The sequence below is a fragment of the Miscanthus floridulus genome, chromosome 9 (genome assembly GCF_019320115.1).
Source record: "Miscanthus floridulus cultivar M001 chromosome 9, ASM1932011v1, whole genome shotgun sequence".
Lineage (NCBI taxonomy): Eukaryota > Viridiplantae > Streptophyta > Magnoliopsida > Poales > Poaceae > Miscanthus > Miscanthus floridulus.
The window spans coordinates 9,953,608-9,975,588 of record NC_089588.1 but is presented as its reverse complement, the minus strand read 5'-3'; the positions used below and the strand labels follow the sequence as shown (position 1 = coordinate 9,975,588).

The 21,981-nt window shown below is 45.0% G+C and overlaps 1 long non-coding RNA gene and 2 pseudogenes across 1 annotated transcript; all 3 read right to left on the bottom strand.

The window, feature by feature from the left end:
* Window positions 1–944: 944 nt before the first annotated feature.
* Window positions 945–1,647, bottom strand: LOC136481325 (uncharacterized). The gene is made up of 2 exons (XR_010764672.1): window positions 1,550–1,647; window positions 945–1,457 (listed from the first exon to the last, which is right to left on the bottom strand). It is a non-coding gene; the product is annotated as an uncharacterized lncRNA (long non-coding RNA).
* Window positions 1,648–4,138: 2,491 nt separating this feature from the next.
* LOC136481324 (protein MALE DISCOVERER 2-like) lies at window positions 4,139–8,136 on the bottom strand (annotated as a pseudogene).
* Window positions 8,137–12,198: 4,062 nt separating this feature from the next.
* On the bottom strand, window positions 12,199–18,633 carry LOC136481323 (ubiquitin-activating enzyme E1 1-like; annotated as a pseudogene).
* Between the last annotated feature and the right edge of the window lie 3,348 nt (window positions 18,634–21,981).

The following is a 21,981-nucleotide window of genomic DNA, read 5'->3' as shown; positions in this document are numbered from 1 at the left end:
ATGTCTTGTGGCTCACACACTCCGAGTCCGCCCGGTCTAGATTTATTACTCCACATTCCCATATCACATGCTAACATAATTAACCAATGTTCCATTTAAAACTTGCAGGTGGCAGGTAATCACCCGACTTTCATCGTTCTACGCATAGCTAAGCAAAACTAGGCATATACGAGTTTAAAAACTGGTAATATGGTAAATATGGAATAACAAGGATGGTAATGCACCAATTAGGCTCTTACTTAACTCCTACTCACTTAATGCAGTAACGAAAAGCAAAAGCAAAATTAATTTGTAAAACACAAGGTAGGGTTGTATGCATCCGGGGCTTGCCTTCGTTGACGGAAAAGTCCGGCTCCTGCGTCGTTTCACAAGTATTCGATCCGACCTCAACAGACGGATTAACCTCCTCAACAACTTGATTAACTACCACGTGTTCACCTTCGTTCACTACACGTAATAACAATGCCATGTTTAACATGATGCGGAATACGAAACATGATGCTCGATGATGGATACAAAAATTAAGAATTTGAATACAACTTTCCTTCGCGGTACAGTTGCAAGTCAACAAACTAAATCTTTTTCGTAACACGTACATCAACTGCCAAGGATCATTATCAACAAATGACCCAAGGTCATCACTCAATCCAAAATTTCAAACAAAACCTAAATCATCAAAGGTTACTATTTGCTTTTATGAATTAATTATTTAATTCAAAATTATGAAATAAATCAATTTATTCTTATTGAGCTCAAAATTTTAGCAAATGTTCATTACATGATAACTAAGTAACAAAACAAATTTCATAATTTTTGGACAAGTAAATAAGCCTAGAAAAATCATGGAAAGTCATTTATTAATTAATTGAGCAATTTTATCATACCCCAAAAATACTGGAAATCAATATTTCAAATTTTTGTTATATAATATACATCATGGAGAATTCACACAAAAATTTTCATAATTTTTGGAGCTCTAAATAATTCTACACAAAAATAACAAATTACAGCACTATTCATTTAATTCTGAAAAATAGAAAATCCACTTAGAACGCTGAGTCACTGACAACCGGGTCCCACTTGTCATCTTCTACCTCGCGCTTTGACCACGGCGACACGCGCGCTGACCGGCGAAAACTCGCCGACGGCGAGCTCAACGGCGACGACCAAGGTACTGAAATGACCCCTACATCTCTACGCGTCGATTGGTGGCACAATCGGGCCTCGACACTAACTGGACCAAGCACCACGGCGGCCATGGCGGACACGACGGCACGGCCATGCTACGCCGGCGATAGGAGCTCGGTAATGATGAAACAAACAACTTGGGTAGAACCAGGAGCTCACCCCGAACACACTGGAGTCACTGGCCGAGCCTGAGAAGCAACGGAGAGGCGTGACGACGATCGCGGTGATCACGGCGGAGCAAAACGTCGTCGGTGATGGTGTACCGGCGACTGCAGTGGTCAAAATGAGCAACCAGCTATGGATTAAGTACTACATCATCGAGACGAAACCAAAGGTACACCAATCAAGGGCAATGGCTCACCGACGGGCTCTGGCCACGGAGAAACGGAATCTCGGGTGAGTTCGCCGGCCGCGAGGAAGAAGTACGTTGCGCGGCGTTTCCCGGCGAAATCAGACTAATTTGAGGGGTTAGCTGGATGCACAAGGTTACGGCGGAGCTGGAGCATGCGTTGCCGAGGCGGCAACGGCGCTAAGTCGACGGCGAGAGCTCGACGGAGCTGCGGCGGTGGTGACGGGAAAAACAGAGAAGGGAGAGAAACGACGACGACGGCGGCGTCGGAGCTTTATAGGGCGGCCAAGGAAGCAAGGAGAAGCCACGGCGACACCTTTCCCACGCCAGCGCGAAGCCAAGGCCGCCACGCGCGCGCCTGGAACGTCGAAGACGGTCGCCGGCCATGTAGCTTCGGCGGTGGACACTGTTCATCCAAATTACAGAATTGCCATTCGGTTTCAAATTCAAATTACTCCCAAATTTGTATAACAACTCAAAAATCTCCAAAAATAAAAGTTGTTCAAAATCAAAAGTTCTACAACTTTGCTTTTATAACCATCTCCTAATTCGGTCTAGATTTTGAAATGAACTTTTGAATTCAAATAGGGAAATTTAACGAATTACGCCTTTTTTGAATTACTCAAAAATTTTCTAAACAACTTGAAAAACTCCAAAAACAAACTTTGCTTAACTTGCCAAGCTCTACACTTTTGCTTTTGGGATCAACCCCAAAATATGCTTAGATTTTTAAATGGATTTTCAGGGTAGGATTTAAATGCTGAAAATCGGGGTTTTCTCGAAAAATTCAAAAATCCAAACAAACTTTAAATTTAAGTCAAACAATACAATTCAACACATACCACATGAATATAAACTCATTTAGTGTATGCATCTCAAAGTTTTCACCAAATGCCAAATGCTTTGCAATGCATATGATGATATGTCAGGTTTTAGTATTTTAAACACCCGAGGTGTTACAACCAAGTATGAAAGGTGGGGGTGAAGTAGACTTTTTCCTATATATATATACGGAACCCTCGTCCTTATGATACTGCACCGGGAGAGGACGAATACGGTTTTTGGGAAGCGCTCTTCCGCGACTGCTCCCGACTTCCACGACGGGGCGTCTTCCATCCAAGTCAGGTGGCACTATATTTTGATGTATTCATCGTCAGCTGCTCCAAGCTCTTCTTCCATTGCTCATCAACGACCTGTCGTCACCACCACCACCGGCGTCACCATCTGCATCTCCAATCACCAGCGATGTCGTCTCTCTTTGCGGTCGAAGGTATACACCTCGTGATCCAATGTCTCTGGTGTACAAGCTATACTTACACCAGTATTTATGCTATTTAAATCTGACTGGTGCACGAGCTATGCTTAACCAGTATTTATGCTATTTAATCTGACTGGTGTACAAGCTATGCTTACACCAGTATTTATGCTATTTGATCTATAAATTGCCTAATCATTCAACACTGGATGGACAAGAACTGGCCAGATCTCATCCAAGGGTACACTTTTTTGCTGTGGTGGTAATCTAAGTGTGTCCAAGCGTGTAGATTAGTCTCGATTAGTGTAGATGTGGTGGTAATTTAACTGTGCCACCTTTTTTCTGTACTAGGCTCGATGGGGAGCCTGATCTTAGCTTAGCAGTGGTAGAACCTCCTGCACAGCAACTGCTGACACCTCTTGTTGATTGGGATATCACTACGCATCGAGGAAAGTCGTGAGATGAAAAGGGAAGAATATAGATCGTTGATGAGGTGATGCATGAATTGTTAGGGTTTATGGCCGATGATGAGGAGGCTGAAAGGCATGGAAGGCAATCACGAAAGGTTGCGGTCAACGAAACGATGATACTTGGAGAGGACTGAGAAATTGATACAATAGGGGTAGCCATTTAATAGATGACTATTTACCAGGGGAGAGGACTGTGGTGCATGATCAAAATCGGCCCTGTATGGATATTGGCACAATTTATCCTAACATTGCAGGATAACACATGTGATGTTATGATATTTACCAGGGGAGAGGACTGTAGTGCATGATCTGTCTCGTCTCTCTCCCGTCCGTGCTCTCCGTGAGACCGTGAATGAAAAAGGAACAAAGGTGTTCAGCCAGGGGCAAAACTGGAAAGAAAAGATGTCGCGGCAAAAAAAATATTAAATTTGGCAATAAATCCATCGCAGGGCATTCTAACGGGCGTGGCTCGTTTGATAATGGTAAACGGACGAATCCCTTTTGCGGGATGGCAAAAGAGCGAAGCCCACCTTTTATAATGGCAAAATCATCATTTTCTCGTTCCAATGTATATATATTAATCTGAAATCTATTGTTTTGTATGAACTTTATTAGATTAAGTTGAGTCTCAAATTCTGTGACAATCTAATCGATAGATACACTATGGATGTGCATCGTTTTTAATCTGTTGAAAACTACTTAGTATTTTCCTCGAGAGTTTTCACAATTCTATCCAAGATGTGTTTTGCAATGAATATTTTCCCCATGAGCACAACGCACCCATTCAAAAGATATTGATATTTGTACGTACTATAATTACAGTGACATCTCTTGCTATAAAAAATAGACACACTACAGAAGAAAATGGGGAAAAACAGAACCAGAAAATTCAGTTCACGTTCGGCTCTGAACTTCACTCAGACTCCGACTCCACCGCCGAGGCAATCTCCAGCTCGGCCCACCACAGCGGGTTATCCCTCGGCGTCGCCTGCTCCGGCAACAGCCCGGTGACGCCTCTCAACGCTCTCGCAACCTCGCCCATGGCCGGTCTCTTCTCCCTGTCGCCGAGCGCCACGCACAGCCCCACGACGTCACGTAGCGCCTCTAAATCTTTGTCGGGCACGGCCGACCTCACCGTCGGGTCAACCATCCCGCACAGCGGCCTCTTGCCGTCCAGGTAGCTGGACGCCCAGAGGACGAGCAGGCCGTGGTCCTCGGAGAATGGCAGCCGCCGGAGATCACCTCCAGCAGCAGGATGCCGAACCTGTACACGATGTCATCCTGCTGCTTGTCAGAGATCATGTGCATCCTTGCCGTCCTCCTTCCAGAACTCGGCGTCGTAGATCTTGGGCCGCGTAGTCCTCTGTGAGGTAGATGGACGAGGAGCTCAGGGTCGGTGGCGTCACTGGAGGGTCGAGCTGGATCATGTGCTCCAGGCAGTATGCTACTCCCATGATGATGCGCAGCCGTGCAGGCCAGTCCAAATCTTCAGCTTCTCTAACTGCACAGCAGGAGGAATTATTCTGTTAGCTAGCTAGCAATCAATCATTGCAGCCAACAGGCATGTGTTTTCAGATATCAATCAAAGCACACCTAACAGTTGAATGGGATTCAGAAAAAAACAGTTAGCACCATTGCTGTCTTTCATTATCAGCAAAAGGCAAGAACGTTACTGTATTTCTCTAGGCATCGAGATGCAGAGGTGGGGAGGGCACTCACTATGCAGATGCTCGAAGAGGGAACCGCACGGAGCGTACTCGAAGACCATCATTCTTGTTAACGGCTCGTCGCATGTGCAGTAAACCAAGCAAGTTCATCAGGTTCTTATGGTTCACTCTTGACAGCACAGATATCTGAAACAGGAGCGGTTAATGTTCAGTAAGATAAGACACAACACTACAACAGTGAAAAAAACTAGTTGACTTGACCATAGCTTTGCACATTGCGTAATAACCTTGTTCTTGAATTGCTCCTCAGACCTGTCGGTCCAATCTTGGCAGAGTTAACTGAAGTGGAGACTACTGCTTTCGACTCCGCTTGATAGAGTTCCCTTGTACAGCGTGCAGTCGGGCGAGGAGCCGATCACGTTGATGAAGTCCTCACAGGCTGCCTGTAGCTCTGCCCTTCCAAGAGAAGGAACACCTGAACACACAGTATGTACAACATCACATAAGTAATTGCCATGCTGCAAATAAAGCCAATTTATATGCAAGCAACCTGATGAAATTTATGTATGCTAGTCTGATGAAATGTGCCCATTTGGTTAACCCATAAGCTCCTGATGGTGAGAGACTGACCTGCCACGAAGGCTTTACTGAGTGGTCCACTGAGTCCAGTAGACCATGGCATGACAGTGTATCCTTCTTTCGACGAGAAAAGAGTAGATACGCAATGACAGCAGCTACAGCCACAACGACAAGTGCTCCACCGATGGCTATTATGTAGATTGCCCAGCGAGGTAAAGACTTGGATGGAGATGAAGGATCAACATGATGTGCCTTTGCTTCTGGGCTTTGGAGTCGTCTCTGGACAACACCCCTGATTGCGCTGTTTACCATTAGCGTCATGGATGGATAATTCAACATAGGCTAAGAAATGGACTTTGTGGTGAAGTTGTTATGTACGGTTAGGAAACTACATGTAGTAAAAGAAAGAAACAAGGACTGACTTTGTTAAGGTTTTCCTGCATGATTGCAGCGCTTCATAAGATAGGCCCTCTGAAATCTCTGTATGTTTGTGCAAGTCAGATGGCAATTCCAGATAACTTGTAACCCTTGGGTAATCTGCAGAGATCATCATGTGATGTTAATTTTTGTATGGCACTATTTTCATAGATCTGAAAGAATTGTTTTTTCTGAAAACATATTTTTTTATGAACTTTCTGATGGCAGTTTGACTTAGCAGTTCAGATTTTGCATGTTACCCTTCTCTGCAGGTTTCGGTCCATAAATACGACGAGAATTTGTCCATTTATAATCTACTAGGTCCACAAAAGTTAACGGCGAAGAAAATATTTAAAATTTTGTTGCCACTGTTTCTTATTTTAAATATTACCTTTGTGCCTGAATCCCAACAAGTAAACATACACAAATTTTCACGTTTGAGGAAGGGGGAAAAGGGCATCAAGAAATGTTCATAAGTCAAAACTGTCATTTGACAAGCATAGCTTGCTTTAGAATTGTTTGATTTGACTAATACCTGCTGGTGGAAACTAAAACTTACGACAGTGGGCGATAGCAAAATGAGACAAGGACCTGTTCCAATAGTGGTTTAAATAAGGGGTAACTACACATGCTTGGCTACATACTACTTAGGCCATGTTTAGAACACACGAAATTTCCCTGTTCCTGCGTTTTACCTATGAAATTGAACCGATTCCTGTAAAATTCCTATACGATTCCTTTGAAATTCTTGCATTCCAAATGGTCCCTTACAATACATTCTTGCAACTAAGGGACCATAGATCAGTTGGTTGGGTTCTTGTGGTGGAACCTGCCCATCCGGGTTCAAGTCCTCGACTTGGCACGGGTGCTCATATTTTTTGGATTTATTCAGGATTTAACGGCGCTATGCTTTTAGTGGTAGGCGACGTCCCCGTCGATAGCGAGACGCCCGTGGTGACTTTGTGAATCTCGAGATCTACCGGCTCAGTCCTTCGAAGGTGCTCATAGGGGTGTAGGGTTTGCGTACGTGTGTTCATAGGGGTGAGTGTGTGCGTGTTGTGGGCGTCTGCGTTGTACTGCGTAATTCTAAAAAAAAAACTAAGGGACACTTTACCCTGAACTCTGAATCTACTAAGGACTGATATTAGCGAAGAGGAAAACTGAAGATTGAACGAGAACAGCACTTACAACGCCACCACCTTGCCATCATCTGCGCAACTCACTCCCCGATTCAACGAAGATCTAATAGGATCATCTGCTACGCTCTCTCCAAATCTCAAAAGAGGTCTCCCTGAAAAAAGCACCAGTAGAATTTGTTTAGGCACGAATCCATGCATAGTCTGTCATCTATTTTAATATTGCCCCACCAAAAAATTCTTTGCGCCCATCCACCTTGTTCGTTGATGGAAGCACAAGACCCAAGCTGCCTCTGAGACACGAGCAAGGACAAGAGCAAGAAGTAGGCAGCAGCCCTGATGCTGCGCATCTCCACCATTTCTGTGTGTCCCCAAGCCCAGGCAAAGAGCTCAAACCTCCTCTCTCTACTGCAGGATGTTAGAAGAGAGTAAGAACAAGGGAAGAGAATAAAAGAGGGACACCACCGCCACCACCATAGATTCGACGGTTTACCTGTGAAGCCTGGTGATTAACTGACTGACTGTACAAGCAAGCTTGGCTAGCTAGATGTCGGAAAGCTCGCATTTTGCGCTGAGGGAGGGGGAGGGGTGCACACGGATTGGATTGCATACCACCGCAAGAAACGAATCGAGATGCCATAATCGAATAATCCCCCATCTGCTTGTGCTTGAGGCCCCTCTCCTGCACGAAAGGCATCATAAAGGGAGTGTTTTCAGAATGGAAGATGTGAAACATGCGAAAGGAAACAGAAAAGTAGGAGAGGATCTTGGAACTTGCAGCTGTGGAAGTAAAGAATCCACATTCGTAAGCTAGTGCTCCATCTATTTGAACTGAAAGAACTGAAGAACCAAAGCTAGAACAGGGACAGAAGGAACGAAGGACTCACAGAAACCAAACCGGAAGCAAAAGAGGATCTGCTCCACAATAGCCCCCACCCGGCCGGCCATTCCTCCACTCTTCAGGAGACGACTCTCAGTCAGGTCAGAGCAAGCAGCAGCTAACGTCTTGCTGGGGAACAACGGCACAAAGGAACTGGAGAAGCCAACGAGAAGGAACGTACAGCTAGGATCTTCTGTTCGAGTACCTGGGCCTGGGTTAGATCACCTCCAAATTCCAAGTTTTTTCACTCTCTCTTCATTACATCAATTTTTGGATGCATACATAGAGCATTAAATATAGGTAAAAATAATTAATTGCACAGTTTGGTTATAAATCACGAGACGAATCTTTTGAGCCTAGTTAGTCCATGATCGGACAAAATTTGTCAAATACAAACTAAACATGCTACAGTATCCAAATTATAAAATTTGTAATCTAAACACGGCAAGCTTAGCTTCCCAATCCCGGCAGTAGAACTGGTGGACTGGATGTACTTTGGAGGAGGATGTCTGTCCGTCCCCGTGCGTTTGTGGGCTGCCAGAGACGCAACGAGATGCAGTAGCCATCTGGTGGGCCGTTTGCTAACTGGTTGCCCAACACATGGAAACTTCCTTTTATTATTTTTCTTCTGGGGTTTTTTCCCCTTTACTTATTAAATTATATCGTCACCTCACCACTGGCACTGGACCACCAAACGTGACTAGCCAAGAAACCTACCGTGGACAGTGTACTTTCGACAATTTGGTACACACATGCGAAGACTATCTAGGATTCAACGCCTAGTAGGCTTGGTGGATGACTGGATGTTACACACAACTTGGGTTTTCTACTACTACCTTTGACGTGTTCTACATTTATGGACATATTCATTTTTGCTAAACAGGACTTTGCCGACATATCTTAGATTGACAAAAAAAAAACAAAAAAAAACATATGTATCTTCTTGTCGATAGACACGTCAATACGACATCAACCGCTGAAATAGAGAAATAAATAACTAGAGATTATGAGCATCTAAGACGTATCGGAGACTCAAATATAGCATGTTCGTTTGTTGGTTTTAGCCAGAGCTTATCAGTCAGTCAACAGTTTTTTCTCTCACAGTAAACCAGTACCAGCCGGGCTTATCAGCCCAGAAACCAACCAACGTACGGGCCGAGTATGCATGGACCTTTCAATTAGAGGTCTAGTTGCCGTCTTGTTCCTTTTCATGGACCCGTTTTTGCACTTTCGTGCTAATTTTGCATGCCACCTACCTCGCGTCTTCATGAGTCACCAGTCACCGTAGCTATGGACCGTGTCAAATAATTTAAATGATTGATTGAGCAGACTCAATAAAAATACCATATATTAGAATGGCAGCAAGACTTGTTATTTTTTTTATCAAACCTAAAACTATTCAACGTTTGGTTAACATAATTATCTTTTATTGACTGGGGCACTGCTTTTGTTGTGCAATTTGGATAACAAGGAACGACGCGGGTGTTTGATAAAGATAGCTCAAAAACTTTTTCTTTCAAATTCTTTTCAGGAGATACATTGGCTACTTTTGAACTCTATTATAACGCTCGGTTTAAGGCAAGGAATAAATTCTTGATGCTTGAAAGCTACTAGAATCAAGAGCCATATAGTTTTCGCATCGCGACTGAATGGCCTTTATTTATCGTCTTAGACTTTAGTTGAGTTTAATTTTTGGGTGTTATGGGTGCAGGAGATCGTCTCCTCACGTCGCTCCTTATTAAATTTACTCAGTTGATGTGTGCATTTGATTTTTTCTTTTCTACACTATTAGTTGATGTGTCTATACATTGGAAAGAGTACACACAGTGATTGTTAGACAATCTGTGTTCCCATCTTCGCTTAAATTTTATAACATTTTTGGACCGTGCCTTCACTTGCGCTGCACTTTTGGACAGTGTCCTCGGCAAGTTCATGGCTTGACCATTGATGTACTGTACCAGAGCAAGTCAATTCACAAAATTATGGAGTAGATTGGTGGCATGGATTGACCTGATGGTATGATATTTCCTTGAAGACCTCATCTTTACCATCCTCTTTTTTTCTCAAAAAGCTTTACCATCCTCTTCTCCATGCAAATTAAATGATTTTTTTAGATAATGGAAAATTTCCGGCTTCAGCATTCTTCTCCATGCAAATTAAATGATGGGAAAAACAAAGCGCCTCAGTTTGCCAGTTTTATCTCTGCTAACACAACCTAATTAGCATGGATACGATAACACCACTGTTTGTTTTTTCTCGAATACGCAAAAGATTTGCGCATTATTTTAATTAAGGTAGAATAGTTTCATACAAACGACGCGCTTCTGACGGGTCCGCCCTAGGAGGTCTACAGGATTACAGAGATAGTGCCGGACCATCCTAGAGCACTTATTTTAGATTTTCTCTACTAGATATACACTCGTTTTGTTGATGCTAATTTCAGAAACGAACTATTAGCTTAGTAAAGATCATATATTCTAAACAAACAGTTAATTATTGTTTCTGAAATGCTATGAACGGTCACATCCCATTTAGCCATTATTCAGACTAGCTAATCATCTATTTATTAAAAGGTTTGAATGGCCAATTAAATGGGTTTAACAGTCCGATTAAATAGAAACAACTTACCACCATGTAAAGTTTACACAATGTTAAATGGGACCGACGACTATTTAGGCTAAACATGGTGGGGATTTTGTATGTGGTGATATTACTCTCTCTCAACAAAAGATTGGATTGAGTTGTGAGGAAGGTTCGTGTTTATATGGACTGACGACTATTTCATGGCGTATGTCACCATGCATAAACGGTAGGAGCTGTTCATCTCACATCATGTGTTAGAGAACATGCAGAATTAAAAATTTGGCTGTGTGTGTGGGTCACGCATGTTCCAAACTCACACGACATACATAGAGGTCGTATATATAATTGTAGCCTTGCCCATCAGTGCAAATTGGCTTACAAATTTAGGTTTGGTTCATCGAACCGACGAAGCGGGTCATCTCCTGTATGGCCTGTCCTGCGTTGCAATGCTGCCATTTAAATTATGTGTTTAATAAGATTTCACTGACACAAACACCATCGGTTGGGTGTTTGGTCTAGTGGTATGTTCTCGCTTCGGGTGCGAGAGGTCGCGAGTTCGATTCTCGCAACACCCCCAAATTTTAGCGTTCATGCTCTCCTTTTTTGTCTGTGCTTACATTCAGGTCCTCATGTTTTTATTTTTTTATTCAGATCCTCCTTTTTTTTTTGTCTGTGCTTCACTGATTCTCTGCATATCTATGCATATGCACCTTCTTGGTTTACATTCAGGTCCTCCTTTTCTGTCTGTGCTGCTGTGCATATATATGCAATAGGCATCTATTGGGTTTTCTTTTCCTCTCTGTTTATTCCTGCCCATCCTACGCATATGATTTTCATGCCGTTATCTGGCCAAACCTCTCAAGGCCATGTTTGGACTCACTATCTGATAATAGTTATCTAGCTAATAGTTATTATCTGATTTGGTTCAGCTAGTTGGATAGTTGTTATCTATAGCTCAAACTAACAATTATCTAGTCCACTGTCTATATGTTTGGATCCTAAATAGATAATTATTAGCAGATAGCTACTATCTTAGGGATCCAAACAGGACCTATGGTAGTTGTTTAGAAACAAGCGCATGTGCATCAAACGACACTTAGACGTGGCCAGTTTGTGCTTGTCCATGGCAGGCATTTAGACAACCCAAACGTGCTACAACAGCACAAACGCCACTCTGAGCTGCCTCCCCAACCCGTACCATCACAATCATACGTTGTCGTGCACGAGCCCATGTGGATCGATGCAAGCACATCCTCATGCAACACCATCAAACGTTTGAAGCCCTAATATTTCTGTAGTTCCCAAATTTTAAAGTGAGCACGACATGCCCACCAACACAAATTAGTTATGCCAGGAAACAACAAACTTACATCACAGAAATCGCAACCAGAATAGCATCACGCTGTCACATGCATTTTTCATCAAGTACTAAAAGACGACACATTTACCAACGACAGTACCATGCTTAACTATCATGATGTTATGCTCAAGAATTCCATAACGGTGACCCAAATTCAGCGACAATTCCCAGCCAACTCTACTCAGATGGTAGCTCGGGAAATCATCAGTATGTGCTTAAACACAATCTAGTTCACGGTTAGCACATGCAACTATACACTCGATCCTTCTGACAAATATCGCACAGGATCATGTAAACGGGCAAAGAGCCCCTCTTTACCGGAAGTAAATGGACACAAGCGGGATGTCGACGTCATTGTCGTCGTCATCCTCACAGGCACCACAAATCCAGATGGCGGCGGTACGGGAGGCACCTCACCTTGGCCACCTGCCCTGGCCACATCCCCCACCTTCTTGTCCAGCCGCTCCTTGTGCCTGGGGAAACATGGAGTTGTTAGAGCAGCGAGGTCCCACAGGATATGCTGTATGCGGTCAAGCCCTTCTCCTTGAGCCACTCCAGGAGCTCCCTCCGCGTGATGTTGCCAGTTACGGTCCAGCGGTCCCGACGGTCCAGGACATGTCTTGGTGCTTGATGGTCTTGGGTGGCAAAGGCTCCGCCATGGAGAAGAGGGGGATTGCGGGTTCGCAAATGTGTTCCGGGTAGTCTTCAACCTTGTGCCCCCAGCGAGGACTTTGTAAAAGCTCCAGGCAGACAAGGCCGGTGGCCATTGCAGTTGAGACTGTGGGGTGGCGATGGCTGGATGATGATTCTCTGCTGCTGAACTTTGCCTTCAACTTGTCAACTTCAGGGATGCTGTCATAGCCCGCATGTTGGCAAAGCCAGCGATCAAGTCCATATGGAAATTGGTATCTCATCCCTGCCAAACAATTAAAATTACTCAGCATTGAATTTCTGGATGGATGTATAGTTCTCATCCTAGAGAATGGACCCAGCAAGCTACAGCTACAAGAAATTAGGCATCTACCAGAAGCTATGGTACCGAAGGTTTTAGAAGTGATTATCTGGACGACTAACCTTCTGAAACTGTATAGGATTCATACGAATCCTTGTGGCAACTATTTTAGAAATTGCTTCCAGCTTCGCAATAAGCTCTTCAATGACGGCAGCTCATCAACAGACGCAGAGGAAAGGCTAGTAGCCTTCCTCTGTCTATCTTAACACCCTGTTTTGGTTGAAATGGAACAATGACTGTCACAGTTCGGCCCAGTTCGTGGGTTTTTCGCCTCCCCCCATCAGGTCGGTTATTCCAATGTCTTTGCCTTAATATGAAGCCAACAAGAAGTTAAGGTGACTTGAGTCGGAGATGAGAACTCCAGAGGTCGCGGGAACGCGTTAGGAGCAGACCAGAAAGGAGCACCAGAGCTAGTCATTGCGTCTCAGGGAAAGTGAATGTCAGCTGCTTACACGGTGGCAGAAATAATCCTCAACCTAAAAACCATCAACAAAAACAGAGGATCAAGAATCATTAGATTTTTATACTAGTTCAACAGGAGTGCAGTGAAATAAATGTGAATAAGCTGGGCATGCGATGCAGCTCAAGATCAACTGTGCCAATTAAGCAACAATGGTGCAAGGGCTAGAGGAGGGGTGCACAACTTACTTAACGCCGGGCCCAGGTAATACAATCTTGGAATGTCTCACACTTGTCTGTCTCAAAGGCATTCAATAACTCGCTCAAGTTGATCCCTAGCCTGTGCATCACCAGCAGTTCTTGCTGCAGTGGCATATCCCTAGGGTTCGACAGGAAAGCATTTACTCAGTGGGAGTCTTCTCAAGTAGACCCTCAAACTCAGACCTAGCCCACGTTAGGCAGTGATCAATTGTGAGGAAATGAATGTACAGTGCATAGGTGCCTGCTTTTTGTGGATCTCTGGATGCCCCTAGTTTTCTGTCAGGTGAGGAATGACCCGTGTGTGGCACTTGGCACCCAGAGTGCCTGATTCAAGAAGTGGCTTCTGGAAATATACACATCTTGAGTCAATGTACATTCTTGCAGTGACATTGTCCAATGCATTAACAACAGCATCCAAACTCTCCCAAAAGGCATCATTAAACACTTTCAGTCTCAGGACTTGCTCTGTTCTGAAGAGCCTCCACATGAAGCTTAGGATTAATTGCCATAGCAGCAGTTGCAGCAACTGTGGACTTGGGCTGTCCAATGTTCCAGTCACGGAAGAGAAACTGGCGACTGAGATTGCTTTCTCTATAACATCGTCATCTGTCACAGTCAGCTTCCCATTTTGACTGCAAGAATACATTAACGCAAGGTTCTTCAAGAATTCACATCCAAGAGCCCCAGAACCAACCATGAAGATTTTTGATTGCTCCAGTTTCTTTTGAAGCTTAGCCCCAAAGACACTAATTTGTGCATCATATCTACTGTTCTCTGGCTTCAAATCACTAGGCTCCAACGGTTCAACTGGCAGAGATTCGACAGAATCAAAGTAGAAGAACTGTAAAATCAAGACCGTACATTAATATTACAAATTTCCTGCAAATATAAACTCTCCAGTCAAATATTCTAAAACTTTTTTAACTTATATGTCCCCAAGGTGCAAATTGGCTACAATTTTCTATTAGGATTATTCTAATGAACTTAGGATATTATGGAAGTTCTTTTCAAGGAAAACCTACACACATATGACCTTTTATGTTCCAAATTAAATATATTTTATAAATTAAATAGACTGTCAAAGTTTAGAAGTTTGATCAGATCTTGTCTAAAACATCAATTATTTGTGACAAGGGAAAATAGAAATATATGCAAGGCCTAAAGCATTCACAGGTCACAGTAACACAGTATCACACAAGAACACACACGAACAAAAGTGGTTCGGTGGCTGGAATGACTTAGCATTTTCTGGTTTCCTCCTCTTCTAATATAGCCAATGTGAGCTACAAATCAGGCTGTGATAGCCTCCTAATAAATGCAGGAAATCACTCAACTAATCAGACTATACTTCCTATTACTCCAGTGCAGAGAGCTCCCGCTCTGTGCGGAGTCTGGGGAAGGGTGTTAGTGGAAAGCCTTACCCTCGCCTGTGCAATGCGAGGAGACCACGACTCGAAACCCGGGACCTTCCGGTCAAGGCGGTAAGGACTCTACCGCTTGCACCAGGCCCGCCCTTCATACAATCATACTTCCTATTACTCCCATGCTGAAATTTAGCTAAAGTAAATGCTATGAACCTAGACACTAGCATGCACCTAGACACAGGATTATTTCCAACAATATAGAATACCATATTATATATAATTAAAGAAAGAAGCAACAGTCATACCTGGTTAAAGTGGATGGAATTTCCCTGAGCATGCTTAACAACCTCCTGACCTACAATACCACCAAACATTGCAGCCATAGGATTCAAAACAGCGCTGGAACCACTTGCGAAATGCTGCAGGAGCTTCTTGTCAATTTCTTCAAGCTTGCTATCACCAAGAGTTTCATTAATACTAATAGCAAGATCTATCAGCTTCTGTGCATCATCAGCTGACCCAGCAATAGGGAACCGTGTCAACTCAGTCCTAAACTTGTCCAAAGCTTGGAAGGCCAAATGCAAAAGAGGTGGGCGGTCAAACTTGGAGAAATCACTCATGAGAAATTCTCCTGGCTCCTTGATTGCCTCCTTCAAAGTTTTGAATTTAAGAACCTTTGGTGGCTTCACCTGTGTGACAATACCGCCTCTATTGTAAGTGCCATACGAGGTGGTGTCTTCTTCTAGAGTAAAAGAATAAGGCCTTGCATTCTTAATCTTTCTTGGTTTTCCATCATTGAGTTCGGTCATTCCATGCACTTCAGAGAAAACAACTAGATCACCATCCTGGAACTCCAGACGCTCATCATCCACACAAGAAACAAGAGCTGGGTTGTCATTGCTGATTGATGCCACAATTCCTGTATGTGGTTCCTCACCATCGACATCCAAAACAGCAAACTCAGGACCAAAATCACAGAAAACACTGCCAAAAAGGCCACGAACTTCCGACTTAATGAAAGCAATTGGTGGCTGGTGGCTATGACAGTAATCATCAAACTCAACTGCTTTTTCCATGCTGACATCAGTAAAGACCACGGCCTGTAAGTTGACCAGGAAGTTATCAGTTTGAGAATATGCGGCAACCAAATCTTTTTTACAATCTAATCAAGAAACACATATTAAAATATTTCAAAAAGGCTCAATACATTAAATCAACTAAACCCCTTGACAAGAAAAATATTTTCAAGTGAAGCCCAATCTCGGAGAGCACCAGCTCCAGAATTCTCAGGCTATGGAGTTTGCAGGCTAAAATAAAGTGGTTTAAGCATTTAACATTAGCTAACCTAAATTAGGAAGCAGGTGACTCACCCAAATACCCCCAATCTATCCCCCAGCTCAATCTCCATGAAAAAATGGAGCTAGAGACACCCAGATCCACTGGAGCTCACCCAAACATACCATACGTGTATTGTGCAAAAAATAATTGCCACCATTTGAAACAGGAATGTGGCTTTGAAACTTCATTAAACCTAGAAAAAACAGATAAAACCCTCTACGCACAATGCTAGCTTGGAAGAATATATGCAAGAAAAAATGCATTAACGCTGAAAATGTGTCTCAACAGATGCGGATAAACCATTTGGTGGCTTTCTACTAAGAAGTTGACACATTAACAGAACCTTTTGAGTACTCCCTCTGCCCATTTTTATAAGGCGTGTTTCACATGGCACAATTTTCTAGGATGTATATTTGAACATAACCTTCTCTTTCAATATACTGTCAATAGGAATTTGCATGACTTGTCACTGAACTGATATATTTAACCTGATTGTTGGTCAATTTACAGAATCTAAACACATTTTTATACAATACAAACACCTAAGCAAACCACAGATCATTCCATGCTCATGTACCTGAAAGTTAGAAAGCTGCTCCTTGGTCAAATCACCGGTTATGGTAGAGATGCTGACAGCATTGTTAAGCTCTTGTAGCTTTGGAACACAAGCTTGAGCACGGTTTTGCCCAACATCCTTCTCTGAGAGGAAGAAGTTGCTTGACAAGTCCCATAGCTCAACTTTGCCATCATCATGCAAGGTTACAGACTTGACACCCGCAAGGACAAGGTTTTTTCCTGCAGAAATTAAATGGTCATAAGAAAATCGTGTATACAAATAGAAAGAGCAAAAGATATAATCTGCATTCTCATAAGCAATTTAAAATTCACAAGTTAAATATGATATACTGAAAGCTAAACATCAATACAATGAAAAGAACTGACACAGTAGGGCAAGCATGATTTGCTTTTAGATCTGAAGCTCATGTGTTGCACCAGTGACTAAAAGCATTACATCATAAATCCAACTTTAGAAAGCAACAAGGCTAGCTACCATTTGCCGGTAAAACATGTTTATGTTTAATCCTTTAAATGACACAGGAAATCTAACTGATCAGCAACCCAGTGCCGATTCTGGATAGCAATTGGTACTGAGGACCAAAACAGGGTAAGCTTAATGCGCATGTGCGGTGCAGAAAGCTTTGACATAATAAGATTTGTAGAGATCAACATTCTTAAAGTTACTTAGGGGCAACGCTGCATTGCAACAGTTTCAGTTCACAAGAATAAAGGTTGCAGCTAGTCTCAGAACAAGTATTCATGTGTAATCACAAAAGGCACCGGTACAACTTGATGCTTTGAATATTTAACGCATCCATAAGAGCGCTTGTAGGAAAATTGAAGAGTTTAAGATAAGCTTTCTGTTGTACAAGTTCAAATGATATTGAAGTGTTTATACAAACATGAAAACAAATCAATGAGGAGTCTATCCTGCCTGGTGAAAATGAGCTAAGGGAGATGCAAATTGACTAATTGAGGGCTTGATTGAGGCTACATATGAAATCCTACAGCACACCAGCTGGTGGCAGCATCTTCCTCTTACACAAGGAAGGAAAGCGTCAATTTACTCTTACACAAAGAAGGCAAGCATCAATTTACAAAAGGTAGTAACACAACAATAGTTCAGATTATGCGAGATCAGATCAGCCAAGGAATTAAAAGCGCACAATCAAGGTAAACCAGTTGGCTTTTATCTCACAGTTTATTACTGTACAGTAATACATAAGCTCGAAGTTTATGATGAACAGACATACCGATCTCAGCGCCCAGTCCCTGGAGTCCAGAGACGAGGACGTTGGAGCCGAAGAGGCGCTTCATGGTCTCGCGCCCGTAGACGGCGAGCTGGCGGCTGTGGAGGTCCTCATCGATCTCAGGCGCCCTGCCGGCCATCTCCGCGACCTCCTCCTTCTCCTTGTTCTTGTCCTGGGCTGAGGCGGCGGCGCGGGGGGCCTTGTGGTGCAAGTCCTGGACCTCGCCGGCGTCGACCCCCCGCTTCCGGGGAAGCATATAGAGTAGAAGGCCGCCGAGGAGCCCGAGCACGGCGGCCGCCGCGAGGAGGTACGAGGCGGACGGCGGCGGCGGCAGGGGGAGGCGCGTCAGATCCAGGACGTGCGGAGGATGGGGGTCGCGGCGGTGCCTGCACGGATGGGGCCACGGTGAGGCGGGGAGCGCGCGAGGGAGAGGTGGCGTCGGGCGGATTCGAGATCTCACCTTGGACTTGGGGGAGCTGGATTCGATGGCCTAGGGTTTTGAGGACGGAGGAGGAGTGCGCGAGAGAGAAAGAGTCTCGTGGAGTCGCTGGACTTGTTCTATTGGTGCGGACCATGGAAGGGGAGGCAGAGTCTCGTGGAGTTGATAGGTGGGTCATGGGCCCACTTGGCAGTGTCTGCAAAATGGTGCTTTCCTTTGCTGGCGCCGAAACCAGAATCTAGTTCGCCGCCCTCCCCGGAGAGGTGTCCAAACCTGAAAAAGGAAAAAGCTGCAAAGTGGGCCAGCCGTACGATGACACGTGGGACTCGTAGGTTACGGTTCCATAGGGGTGTAACGAAAACCGAACTACGTGCAATGGAATGCAGTAGGCAAATTTTCTACAGGTGTTTGCATAAACGACGGTCGCAAAACTTGCCTTCAACTTGAGTCGTACCATGGGTAAAAGGGACTGAATTGAATTTTATTTACTACTCAAAAGCTTTTGATTTTGCTTTGGCAAAAATCTATTTTACCTCCCCGGGCCAATCTTATTTTTCTCCTCGAACTTCAAACCAACATCTTACTCCTAAAACTCTCAAAACCGTTCAAATCAACTCCATGTCTTGTTTTGAAGAGGTTTTGAAGACGATTTTGTCTTATAGTTAAAAAAACTAGTAAATACTTGATGTATGGCTGTTAAACCGCATGCAACCTCTCCACATAGACGGTAGGTGTACTCTTCCCTGCAATCTTCCGTTGCAGCGGCTTCACCGGCGAGAGTAGTGCCATTGATTGATTGACAGTAACCAAATGCGGCCTTCATTGACATCCAAACTTCCATGGATTGATTATGTTTTTTTAAATTGTCTCCGCGCCCTCCTGTCAACCACGCCCACCCTAACCTCCGCCGTCCTTGACCTCGCCCCTACCCCCACCACCGGCGGCGAGCCGCCTTGCCGCGCCACCCGCAACCCGCCCCTGCCCCTCGACCCCACCAACCCTAACCCTAGGGCAGCGCGCCGGCGAGCTCGCAGCGATGACCCCGCCCCGACCTGGCCCGGCCTTGCTCCCCCTGAACCCCTTCTATGCTATGCACCGAAGATGGAGAAGAAGAGAGGGAGAGTCCGAGAGATCTTGCGCTGAACTTACCCGACGCCGGCGAGCTCCTCGCCAGAACCCTAGCCGCTGGCGCGGGCGGTTGGAAGAACGTGGGAGGGAAAGGGAGACGCGCCCGAGCGGGGTCGTGACCGTCGCGTGTTTAACTTTGCGATTCCAATTTATATAGGCATAATCTGCAATTTTCGGTTTCGAGAATAAAAAAATTCGTTAGACAAAACCACAAAGCCGACAAAATCTAATTCGTGTTGGCACAAACGCAATTAACAATTTACAATTATTTCTATAGTTAGACAAGGACAAAAATTTGATATGTTATGATACAAAGATAAATAATAAATCACAAAAAATAACAATTTACTTGTACTAGTTTTGTTGTATAAGAGTGTTGTCTCAAATCATCTTAAAATTCAGACACCTGAAATATAAGAGAAGTGTTTGTTCTTTACATGTTCCTTTCATGATGATCTTTTTAGGAGATGTGATCTCCCAAGCCACTGCCCAAAAGTCAGGACGACGATGAATGCATAGGCATGCAGCAAAACCTACCTCACTTTAGGTGGTCCGACATGCTCTTCGCTTCTACAGGCTGTACCTTCCACTAAGCACGATCAAGAACCTTGTTGTTATACTTGAGGCACACTGGTCCTAATCTTGGTCGCTATTTGAGCTCACATCTGGTGTCAAAATAAATACAGAAACCTGTATTTTTACTTGAGGATCATTTCTGTTTTTGAACCTCCAAAAATTGTCATCTCTTTCTATTCAAACTATCACAATTAGTTCATAAATGTTTTCAGATCGACAGAAAGGCTCATCCCCGCGTTGCCCCTTTCTGCGACACGGGCAGAACTCCGACACCCGCGCCGCCAAGCTTCCTCCACCGGCCCCTCGACTTCGCCGCTGCCAGAGTGCGCCGCCGGATGCACGCGCTGACGCAAGGAAGGCAGCGGCGGGGTTCCTTTTGCTTTCTTCTTCTTCCACTGCCTCCGGCGTGTGATGCCGCGAAGATGGTGGCCATGGTGGCTGGGGTCGCTGCACCGGGTGGAGGCCGCAGATCCGCCGCCTCCGAGGATGGATCCAGCGGTCCCTGGGCCGGATCTGCTCAGGTGGAGCTTGTCGGTGGTGGAGGTGCCGTGGGGCCGTTGCCCGGCGGCGGCGTGGACGCCTTGCCTTGGTAGCGGCGGAAGCACGGAGCAAGCGTGTGGGCTGCGGTGGAGCGGCGGCGGCGTGGAGACCTGCGTGCACAACGGCGGTGCAGCGTGGAGGTGGTGCGGCGGTGGCGCGGAGGTCCTAGCATGTGCAATGACGGCGCGGCATGGAGGTGGCGCGGAGGCCCACGCGTGTACAGAGGCGGCACGGAGCCCACTCAGGGATGGCACGAAGGCCCGCGCGTGCACCGCGGCGGCACGGAGGCCGCTAGTGGACGGTGCGCAGCCTGTTCATGGACGGCACGGCGGCGCAGATATGCGCGTGCAGCGGGGCAGAGGTCGTGCGTGCGACGGCCATGTGGGTATGTGACAACGTGGTGCCATGGAGGACGACTGTGCGGCAACATGTGGCCATGTAATCCAACGGTTTAGAGGCTGCATGCGTGCGGTGGATTGGTGCTCGCTATGGTGAGGCTGGCCGGAGCAGCGGCGACGGCAGGCTTTGCAAGCCGAAGTTAAGAAAGGTGGAGGCTTTGTTGCGGATTCGAGATGCAGGTGTTAGTGGTGGCGAAAGGTGGCTATGACGAGGACATAAGCGCAATGTTTGAGGGCATGGCTTCTGTGTGTTAATTGTCGGGTGACGGTATGGTGGCCGTGCGCTAGGGGTGTCCACGAAGTTGGCATGAGTGGCCGGCGTGGGATGTGATGGACAACGTAAGTGCATTGCCGAGGTGGCCTGCGTGGTGAGGTGACAGGTGGTCCTGCACAACAGTTGGCTGTTTCGGTGCAAGGAGGTGTTCGGATGGCAGTCGGATGCCATGCTTGATATTTCTGCCATCTTCGATGAAGCAACCAGGTTGCTGAGAATTACGATGCACGCAATCATATCTCGAAGGATGCAGCTAGCTTGGTGACGATCAGAGGCAGCGCTGTTCATGTTTTCGACTCGGCGGCTTGCAGCGGACTATGGCGGTACAAGAGGACCGAATTTTACTAGTGTTTGCGTAAATGACAGTCGCAAAACTTTTCAACTTAAGTCATACCGTCATACGATAGGTACAAGACGACCAAATTTTACTTCTCAAAACAAAAAAAAAAGATAGCTTGCATTTTGTTTAGGAAAAAGTCCATTTCACTTTAGTGAACTATCGTCATGATCTGATTTTCCTCCACGAACTTCGAAACCAGACATCTTACCCTCGGAACTCT